Here is an 11,436-nt window from a genome sequence, read left to right on the forward strand (position 1 = left end):
CATGATGTCATGATATCAGTAACTGGGCATCAGATCATACTGTGAATCTTTATTTATAACTGGGATCAGACTAACTTTTTTACAGTAACCACATCATTACATGTAAGTAAAACCTGGAAGCCAAGATTACAGAGAGAGAGAGAGAGAGAGAGAGAGAGAGAGACTAACAGTTACTGTGTTTGTGATGAGGAGCAGACAGGACATGCGTACTACAGACGCACCGCTAATCCATAGAGGACAGCTGTCGCCGTGTCCTGATTAATAACACACACAGACAAACACACACACACACACACACACACACGCGGGCGGGGGTGGAAATGAGTTAGAGCTGCTCTCAGTTATATACCACACAGTGGGATTAGCAGCGTGATGAATGTTGGCTTTTAAATTGCATTACCTTAGAATCAACAGCCTCCCTACACTCTCCCCCGCCCTCCTCCTCCTCCCCCTCCTTACACCGCCTCCTCCCCGGCACTAAAACCCCATAATCCTCCCTGAGTGTGGACTTCCCCTGTGATAGGACCACACCCAGTGTTCTGGACACAGGACCAAAAAATATTTGTGTTTTTCATACTTTCTGCAGCCGAACCCGGGGACATAAAAAGTATCACATGTCAAAGTACTGCATCACGTCAAATCAAAGCTATGTGACGGCCGTGGCTTCTCCGACTCTGCTCTGTATTGTTTTAGGGTAATGTTTGTGGTGAATTTGGTCAAATTAAATCAAGATTATTTTGGACTCGACATCGTAAACATCTGTCGAACGTCAGTGTTTGTCTCTTTGTCTTAGAAACACCGAAAATGAAAACCATAGTTATTAAGGTTTTGTTGTCTCCATTTTGGGTTTCTGCTTTTTGCAAACTGAGGCTGAGGCTGAGGCTGAGGGGCGGGGGTGGAGGGAGAAAGGTTTTAGTGACCTGGTACCATCTCCTCTGGGCAGATTTGTGGTCATGCTGACTCACTGTGACCTGCTGAAATCCTCCACGGCTCTCAGCCTCAGCTTTAACTAACAGCTCAGCCGTAGCAATGAAATCTGTGTCTGAATTTTCCCAAGTCCTTGCCCCGTCAAGCGTTGCCAATTTAACCTGCGGAATCTGATGTCTGCAGAGCCGTCGGGCTGCAGACGTCATCCAGAGTCAGGTGAATGATACGACTTGGGTTTTAAATTGACCAGAACCAGTGAATGTTCAGATCAATCTTTCACCAAACATCAGGTTCTGCATCATTAGCTTTGGTTCCCACCTAGAACCGCTGGTCATTTCAGGGATTGTGGTGCGGATATACCGACGTGGACGCACACACACACACATTCCACCCATATCTGTGGAGCCGACAGTGACACAGCCTGGGTTTTGTCAGTTTAACGTAGGGACATTTTAATGAGAAGCAGAGCAGAAATCTTTCTCTTCACACACACACACACACACACACACACACACACACAGAGCGTTTGTGAAGTGAAGAAAAGGCCTCTCTTCTGTCTGCTCTGAGTGATGAGTCTGTGGTTTTAAACTGTCTCTAATAATGTGGGAGTAATTGATGTGCTGTATGACTGACGATAATCTAAACTGAGAGAACACCGTGACCTCAGCCGACGTGGAACAAAAGAGCCGCGTTATCAGGGGGGAAATCTGGATTTTGTCACACATGGTTTGGCCTGATGTGGAAATGGTTTGTGTGTAAAATATATGAGCTGCAAATGATGCGCAGGGCTTTTACATTTTATGTTTAAATTTTCAGCTCGGTTGAGACTCAGCAGTGTGAGAAATCTGTCTGACTTCTCTTCTTCTTCTTTTTTTTTTCTTTTTTGGTCCCACTTTCTGTTTCTAAGCAGTGACTTTCTTCATTTAACCCTAAACAAAAAACAGGAACTGCACTTTGACCAAAACTGTTAAGTCCTCTAGGAGACGCTGTTCATCTTTACCGCCTGCTGCTCCACAGGGTCGAGTGGAGTAGATGGAGCCAACCTCAGCTGTCATCAGGAGTGGGAGGGGCCACACCCTGGAGAGTCGCTCATCCATTGCATTGTCACCAGATAAGGAACCGTTTGAACTCAGTTCAGAGTGAAGCATTAACATCAACCTCGATTGGAATGTTTTTGGATGGTGGGAGGGTGGGGGAGACTGGGGGAGGCACAGGTGGAAAACATCTAAAAGCCAGTCTGTAATAACGTCAGCTATCACTGGGAATCAGACTGCTGATCTTCTTGCTGTAAGGCAAGACATATAGACATTATGTCGTCAGCTGTGCAAATGCCCCCATCATTCCCCCACGTGTCACCCCATTTGGAAACTGTTACATAATTATAATTTTTTAAACCCCAGTTAGTTTAAAAAAAATTGTTTCTAAAACCTCCCATAAATCCTCCTTCTTTCTCTTTTAAACTGTAAATTACAGTTCAACAACACTTTATTTACCGCAATAATTAGTGCATCATTAAATTATAATTACAAATTTGGCAGGAGTAACGCTAAGAATCACTCAGAAATTCCCACATAGTATTTTCATAAGTGCTAATGTGTTAAAGAAGAGAAACAGTAATTAAAACATCGTTGTCTAACGACTGGACTTTTTTCCCCCGTTGACCTTTGACCTTTCTGATTGATTTTCTGCCAAGATGTTGTGTTTTATTTTACTTCTTCATCCCGGTGCGATCAAGCCTCCCGTGTTTATTTTCCTCTTTCCTCGCACATCTAACAATTCCTAGCACATTCTTTACCGCCTTCTGTCTATATGTTCTGTCCATAATTGTTCGCGCAGTTAAAGTCATATTCTAATGTTGTACTGTATATGGTCAGTTCTTTCTGATATTGATACGTTGCTGATTGTTTATTTGTGGTAAATAGGCTTCAATCATCTGCATATTTGAACACTTTTTCTGCAGAGTCTCCGGCATCTGGAGGGTCTGTGGTCTGTAACACTGCAAAGAAAATGGCGGAAGTAAGTATTCTCTGTTCAACAACACGTTGCTTCACACAGCAGGATGTGGCCCAGTGGTGAAGTTCACTCTGAATCTCAACTATCTATCTACCTATCAACCTGTAACTGCTCATGTTCAACCACTGGTTTCAGACCAGTGAAAGTACTGAAATAGACTAGTACCACATCCTTCATTTGAGTCAGACGAGCTTCTGTTTTGACTCATGACCAGACACAGTGACTTCATACAATAGAGAAGGGAGGAAGGAAACTGACATCACTGCTGTCACTGCTCTTGAGTGGGTGGAGAGACTAGTCGGTTAGTCTTTGGTGGACGTGGGGGTTATTGGATTATTTCAACAGAGTAGACGGGAAGCAGTAAACCCAGCGCTCAGTGCTGATCATCATCAGACAGCAGGACTATCAACATAATACAGTTCCCCTTGAAGGGCCGGTTGTAACTGTAAGACTGTAGATGTAACTACTCCATAATGTATCAATACGTGTTTCTGCAACTGATTATTATTTAGTTACAAATAGTGTAAATTACTCTGTGTAATAAAAAATATATAATATATAAGGCAATTAACCATTTTGGGTTCATGCGGGCCACACAAAATGACTTGACGGGCCACATTTGGCCCGTGGGCCTTGAGTTTGACACATACAGCTACAGCATACTTGATAGCATACTACAGCCATAAAAGTATGGTCACCCCTGCAATATATAATGCCACTGACAGGGGGCGGGGGAGTAGTCCAAACATTCCATTGCATTACTGCCATTCTAATCCTGTGTGTGGGTCAACCTCTGGCTTAATCTTAGCCACTCAGAATATTAAGTCGGGGATGAAATCAGCTCCAGCTCCTGTTCCTGATCCAGACCAGACCTAGCCTGGCCTAAAACATCTGAGATGTCGCCGTATGTGACGCTACATCAATCATGTGACTTGACACCTTTCGGAAAACAACACTGTAACAAAACACAGTGAGCAGAGGTGAAACCACGGAGCGGTGAGAAGGTGAAAACAGCCCTACAGCTAGCATTGTTCCGGAAGTCTCCAGAGTTCCGTTATAAAAAAACAACATCACACGGACGGTCTGTTCGATCAGATTCTGACCTTATCCTGGTGGTTTTATTGTTCCTTTTTGGTCTGGGAATGAAAATGTCAGGTGTTCACTCCAGTCTGGTCCAGATTTAAACCTGGTACACCTGGAGAAAACTGTAGTACAAAAGTAGCAAAAACACAGAAGGTGGTGATACCATAAAAAGATATATATTTAAACAAGCGTAGTATTTTAGGTATGTTTTCCTTCAAATACTGACAGAGACTGTGTTGATCCGTTCATCTGCCCTCTGTCTGTATTTTCTTTTTTGAAGAGAACTGCCGGCTAGGAACACCTGCCACTAAATATGGGCAGAGCACAGGGTTTAGCAGGGCTGTTTTAGCCGATTAGCAAAGATTTAAGGAATTCCTAATTAATCTCAAGGAAATTTTCCTGACGTTTCCCTGGTTTATCCATTTACAGTTTTTACAACAACGCTACAATGATACGAAAAATATTTAATGATGTATATTTATTTTTAAGGATCTACTTTTCATTTTGTCAGTGTCACAGAGGATACATATTTACAGGAACATTTAAAGATTAAACTTCAGTATTTCAGACACTGCAGTACAACGCTGACTGTATCACAGACACAGATCTTCATTCATCATTAAAAAAAATCCACCCTCTCATCAGCTAAACACAGCTGACAGGACATTGTTTCAAAAGGATCTATCTTTAGAATCAAAATAAAAGATTTATTTCTTTGGAGTGGTCGGAACATCTTTCCGCTGAAAGACACAAAGACCGTGATATCCTTCGGCTGAGACATTAACAAGGCCCTCAGAGGACGAGCAAAGTAAGTAGGTCCAGAAATCAAATGCGAGAGAAAAGATAGAGTGGGGGGAGAGAGGGGAGGAGGTTGGAGAGAGCCCTGGTTCTGGTTCCTGCCATTGCCATTCTCAGATCCCACTGTGAGGACGGATGTGATATATGAGGAGTGAATAAAGTGGGGCAAACCCCCATATGACAAGTGAAGAGAGTGGGAGGGGCCCAGGGGAGGGGGCAGAAAGCAGGGTGTTAGAGAGAGAGAGAGAGAGAGAGAGAGAGGATGGTGGGAGATGAATGTTTTCAGTGTCGGCTGGATTCCTGTCAGGGGGGTTTCCACTGCAGTGTGTGGTGGAGCCACACTGCTGACTAACACTCACTGCCTTAATAGGGAGGAATGATGGGGGGAAAAATGGGCGGGGGGGTCAGAGCAGTGGTCCTGACCTGAATCCTACACACACACACACTCTCTCACACATACACACACACCTTGACTGTCATACATGTATGTCCAGTCTTAATCTGACCCTCATCTTAATCCTAACTCACAACTACCTCAAAATATTCCCTCATATGAAGGTCTGTATTTTTCCAAATAATAAAAAACTTCCTAAATGAAGATCGGAGTTCTTTTATTAATGTGTTCAAACCGAAAAGTTAGTCCCAACCCCCCCTCGACCTCCCACCCCACACCTCCTCCTCCCCCTCCTTCTTCCCTCGTTCCCATCAATACACAAACGTAAGAACGGGAAGAGGATCCACACAAACTCATCATCCAGGCCAATGACAACAAACTGAAAACCACCACTGTATCTGTGACAGATAGTCTCTATAAACACACGTGCACGCTCATGCCAAACACACAAACACGAGGCGAGAGGAAGGGAAGGGAAGGCGGGAGAGAAACAGAGAGAGAATCAAAATAGTCATCTGGCAGCAGCTGAATCAACCTTCCATTTGCCCATTTCATTTTCTTTCCTTTGCACAATAACACACCCTGACTGCTTCATTTTCCTGTAAGTGTTTGTTGATTTGAATTTCTGTTGGTGACTTCTCCGCCGTCGCCGCCGCCGCAGCAGCAGTGTTAGATTTCATGCTAATCTCACAACAGTCAGAAACACTCTCCGTACTGCTGCAAAATACAATGTGTCAAACTCTGTGGTGAAACCAGCCCAACACTCGAGGCACAGTGAAATACTCTGCGTACTAAATACTCCGCTCACCAACGTCTGCAGCCGCACAAACACACGGCCGTAAAACACCCATGGTTCTCACTCCCAGATTGTTGTTGTTTCTTCTTCTTCATCTTCTTTTTTTGTTTCTTCTCTGCACATTTTCTAATTCACCCTCCAGACACCATCTGTTGAGAGCGATGTCTCCCCCCTCCGTCCTCTCTCCCTTCATTAATAATTCACTCCCTTCCTTTGCTCCAATTAAATAATTAACAGTGCCCAAAGCCATCAAATAATAACCAGGCTAAGACATAGAGCGCACTGTGGCCCAAATAGTCTTTAAACGACTCAGCGGCTCTGAAGATTGACGACAGAATCTGACGGGAGAGTTAGTTCTAATGAACATGTGACGTGGAATGTTCCTCTGCCACAGGTGGAACGTTTGTCTGGTCGACCACACCACAGCTAAAAACTAGGTGACCAATCTTCCAACAAAAGCACAAGTTTATAAAATTAAATTATGTCATAAATGAAAATGTGAAAATTTTGACTTTTTAATAATCAGACAGAAAACGATACAAACACAACTACGTCCAATAGATAAACTGCAGTTTGACCTACTACAGTACTGCAGTAATCACCGTAACCGTTGGCCCTGCCACTGTCTTCATTGACCAGTGGGTGGCGTGGGGAAGCCAAAGTCTCTGCCTTCTCACAGACAACACAGTGCAGTACCATGTTTTCAACATTCATTCACCATGTAACATTTAGAGGGGCGCTGTTTTACTAATAATAATAGAGAGAGAAGGCAGTGTTTTTATTAAATGATGACTATATTTCCCTCCCTTGGCCTCCACAAGGGGGCTCCAACCCGTCCTCGTCACTCTATGAACTATATGGTCAAGAATGATCATTTCAAACTTTTTTTATTTATTGTCATTTTAAAATGACATACTGACACGATCCAAGCTCATCATGCAAAGAACGATAAAGTAGAAACTAGAACATCTAATTTGTTTCCCCTCTTCTTTTCTGAACTCAAATCTGAACTGCTGTGAAGCCTCATTAATGCTTTGTGGTTTGGTATTGCAACATGTTTTTTTTTAATGTAAAAAACTATCCCTAATAGAAGAGCAGTTCTATTTGTAGGATGAAGTTAGTCATCACATGGAGGCGCTGCTGCTGTGCTACGGTAACTCTGAAACTCATCTATTAGTCATTTCCTCAAAGGAAAATGTCAAAAGTTTTGAAGAGTCAGTCTGTGGTTTGGTTTGGTCAAACCTCAACATTTCAACCTGTTCAAACAAATACCAGTGAAACGGGAAGTGGAATGTGTGAATTATTTAGTGGTTTTAGTTTAACTTCCATGTGTGGAGTCTTGATGGAAACTTGAAGAAGTAAAATCTAAACAAAAATGTGTTTCCTATCTCCTGCCTGTTATTTTGTTCTTGTGTAATCATTGAAGCAGAACTTTCTTTGTTCGACTCTTCAACAGCCAAACATGGAGGTGATGGAGAAACCAGTTCCATTCTTAACCACAGCGTTTTCCTCACTCACACGCAGCAGTGAGAACTCTTTCATCTCCGGCCCATGTGTCAGCTCCAGTCACTGTTGTTGCTTTGTTTCACTTCACAGGGCCCACGTCCACTGAAGCATACAAATACATGATCACACGTGCATTCACACACATACACACACACATACACACATTCCCACTCAAGGAGACCACCTCAGCACAGCGAAGAGTGGAAATAAAGCAAGAACGCAGCACAGAATTCTGACAGGAAGCTTGTCTACACTCTGTCCGTTGTTATCTCTAATTAGATGTTCGCCGACTGTGCAGCTGCACTCGCCTCTCGCTGCACAATTTGCTGAAAAACACCCTGCGCTCGATAAGCAGTGTCCGCTCTGTTATGAAGAGACGTTCTGCACGAGCATCAGACTGAGACGCAGCACACACACACACACACACACACAGAGCTGTACATGTGTGTGTGAAACACAGCGAACACGACACGAACAACAGTAACAAGATGTGATGCCAAAAAACCCAGCTCTGGTAAATTCACCAAAAAACAAAACCGTGCATTTACAGTTCTAGTCTTCTGCTAAAGGGCGCTCCTCTGAGGGAGCCAATCATCTGCCTCCATCTCACCCCGTCTCTCACCTTTATTCCTCCAACATCAAACACCTTATTTACTGTAGGTGTCAAACTCATTTTGGTTCAGGGGCCGCATTCAACCTAATTAGATGTCAAACGGGCCGGACCAGTACAATCACAACATAATTACACACAAATTACAAAAAGTCCATCGTTTTCCCTCTGTTTTCATGCAAAAAAAGTACATTAGATAAACTGGAACTGATGAAGTTCCTCAGTCGAGGAACAAATCGTCTTTCAATCTCCAAGAAGAAGTCCAGTTGCCTACAACTAAACTTTGGATGCAGTAGACAAATCTTCATTTTACAAAACATAAATAAAGTGGGACGGATTGAAACCCCATGTGGGCCGTTTATGGCCCGCGGGCCGTATGTTTGACACCCTGTGCTGTAGACCTTTACTACATCCAACATCCTCCATCCAATCACACTCCCAGTCTCTTCTCAGCAAATGTCCAACCGCATCCCCCGTCATTTCCACATCCAGATTATTCAAGACGGTGAGTCAAATAATAAAAAAAAAAAAAAAAGTTTTTTTTTGGCATCTCCTCCATGTTTCAGTCTCCTGTCTTCTGTCGTGTTTCCATCGGAGAATTCCTTCTCTGTAGAATTATGGAGGCGCACATGCTCCAGGATCTGTAGTCATATCGTTGCCTTGTAAATGCCACCAAAGACTTCCCCCAGAATTCTACAGAGAGGGAACTCTCTGATGGAAACACGTCTTAAAGATGTGTTCAGACCTACAGTATATGAAGGTAAGTAATTTAATAATTTTATTGGTTATTAATTAAAATAAAACTTTTTTTAAATTGAGTTTAAGTACTTCTGGACTTGCCCTGGTTTATATATGAAACGTAATTGAACTCTGTGGTCTGTGACACTGAAGCTGCAGTCACTCTATGGAGCTCATGATTTCTTGATGTAATAAAGAGAAGATAAGGGTGAGAATAAGGGTGAGGTTACCCCAGAAGGGTAAGAAAAAGGAGGTGGTCAGCAGTCTGAAGATGAAAAATGTACACGGAGACTGAGAAAATCAATCACGGTGTGTGTGTCCCACTACAACAGTGTCTGAAAGAAACACACACACAAACCCGACTCTGTAGTGAAGTGCTCACACACTCCGTTTGTGTCCAGTTCTGTCACCTGACACACTTCAAAGGGGTTGAAAAATGGAGCATTACTCACACCTCAGTGCTGAGTTTAAGGCTGATACCCCACCAGGGCGACACTCGGGGTAATTATGTGGTGGTATTCAGGTGGCAGGAAAATGGATTTTACGTCAGCGCGGCTACTCTCTGACCTTCATTGCTTTCACACCAAAGCCTGCTTTTTATTCACACCGTTCGACGTGTTCACACTGGGAACCGTCTGGTGCCGTGGACGTCCACTGGGGCGGCGACATTTTTACAACCCAAAGGTTGGTCACTGGCAGGTTTCCAGTGTGTCGGCGCTGCACACCGGCTGGGACCACGGCCACGGGGAACAAGGAGTGCTGTTATCGATTAGCCTCTCAATAACGTGATTGAAAAGCAACCCGAGGCGGTTTGAGCCAGTCAGGCCGTCAGTAAATTCTCCCAGAACATCAGCGAAGGCAGGCTGCTTCACACCGCACGCCATCAATTCATCCATTACCTAACCTCTGTCAATCCAGGGTCGCAGCCGTAGTCAGTTTGGGCAGTTTGCTCGTTTATTACACCCAAGGTCTGGGCTTGCACCCATACTGCCTGCTGATGTGTCTCTGGGCAAGGCACTTAACCCCACTTGGCTCATCATGCCATCTACTGGCAGTCCTGAGCTGGAATAATGGCCAGAGTAGTGTCGATACTGATACTGCATTCAAATACTGCTGATCCAGCAACAATGGATGGCTTCTCCTCACAACCACAGTGGTGTATTGGCAATGATCTGACGGCACGATACGGGGCAGTGATACGATATATTGTGATACTATAGGCATGACGATATATTGAGTTTTTTTAATTCAATCAAGTTAATGTAACTGTAGTCAAACTCATCATAGCTGTTCCATCTTAACATCAGGTTACTAACATTGAAATTAATTTAAAGTCAGGAAACAGTCTCCACACGGACGTACGGCCGTGTCTTTGTGGAACATCTGACGTCTGCTCTGATCCGACAGCAGCTGCTGTACAGAACACAGAGCTGTCAGTGCCGTCAGGTGCTGCCGCGGGAAGCAGCCCATCTTCTGAGCTGACAACTGTAACAGTTCTCTTTAAAAAATAAATAAATAAATCAAGAGAAGAAATCGCTTTCAGTTCAAGGTGTTCTCTGAAGGATTTAAGACGTTACCAAAGTGAAATACAATGATGTTGAAGTGGATTAAGAATTTCCATTTTTAAGATTTTAGGGGTTTATTGTTTCAACACTGAAGAGGTTTGGTTTCACAGAGAAGGTCTTTGCGGGGGGTCCAGGGGGTCTTGGTCCAGTACTTTCTGGAGCGGGGGTCCGGGGGGTCTTGGTCCAGTACTTTCTGGAGCCCATTTTAAAAACAAGACATGAAAACAATTTTAAGCTGAAACATTTGCACATTCCTCTTCCCTCCTAATCCAAAAAGCTGAAGTCATGAGGACTGAAACACTCGACGCTCGGTTCAGTAGACTCACGTGTTTTGGTTTTTACTCCATCACGTCCGGCATGTGGTTCAGCGGAGAGGAGTTGGGTATTAGTGGTACAGTTTTCACTCACACAGTTGTTTTTTTTTTTTCAGTTTACTTTGGTGACTTTCACATTTCAAAACAGATGTTTCTGCTCAGTGCTTGGTCAGAGTCTCTCATGCGTGTGTTCCACTAACATCTGACCTACTTTCTGTGGAGCCACTCCGTTTTCCTGGAATTTTGTGCGGAGGTAAACTGTTTAGAAAAGCAAACATCCGCTCATTTATTTTTCATCACTTCATCATTCTCAGGTTCACGAGGGGAAAACAGGAACGAATTCAAACGATCACCAGAGCAGGGCGTGGTTCAACCTGGACCACGGCGGGTCCACATGAATTTAGATTGGACAATGGGAGCACGCACTCACAAGGAGAACATTTCAACTCCATAGGTTCCCAAAATGGGGGACAAGTCCCCCGAATGGGCGCCAGAGATTTTCCAATTCTCGTAATACCGCATTTGTTTGTCATTCAATTTTCTCTGTTCAATGAGATAAAACAAAGTGTATTTTAGGCAAACAAAATCCTTTTTTCAGTCCAACACAAATCTTCTTTCTGTCTGGATTTCACTGTAGAGCCACTGCATCCCAGAATATCTTACACAGCCAGGTGAAAAACCTTCAGTCAAAT

The 11,436-nt window shown here is 43.6% G+C and overlaps 1 protein-coding gene across 1 annotated transcript in view; it reads right to left on the reverse strand.

The window, feature by feature from the left end:
- Positions 1 to 11,436, reverse strand: part of LOC103399842 (cadherin-2-like) — an 87,710-nt gene that overhangs the window by 65,348 nt on the left and 10,926 nt on the right. The window lies entirely within an intron of this gene.

Source organism: Cynoglossus semilaevis, chromosome 2 (assembly GCF_000523025.1).
Source record: "Cynoglossus semilaevis isolate Cse_v1.0 chromosome 2, Cse_v1.0, whole genome shotgun sequence".
In the NCBI taxonomy this organism is placed as follows: domain Eukaryota; kingdom Metazoa; phylum Chordata; class Actinopteri; order Pleuronectiformes; family Cynoglossidae; genus Cynoglossus; species Cynoglossus semilaevis.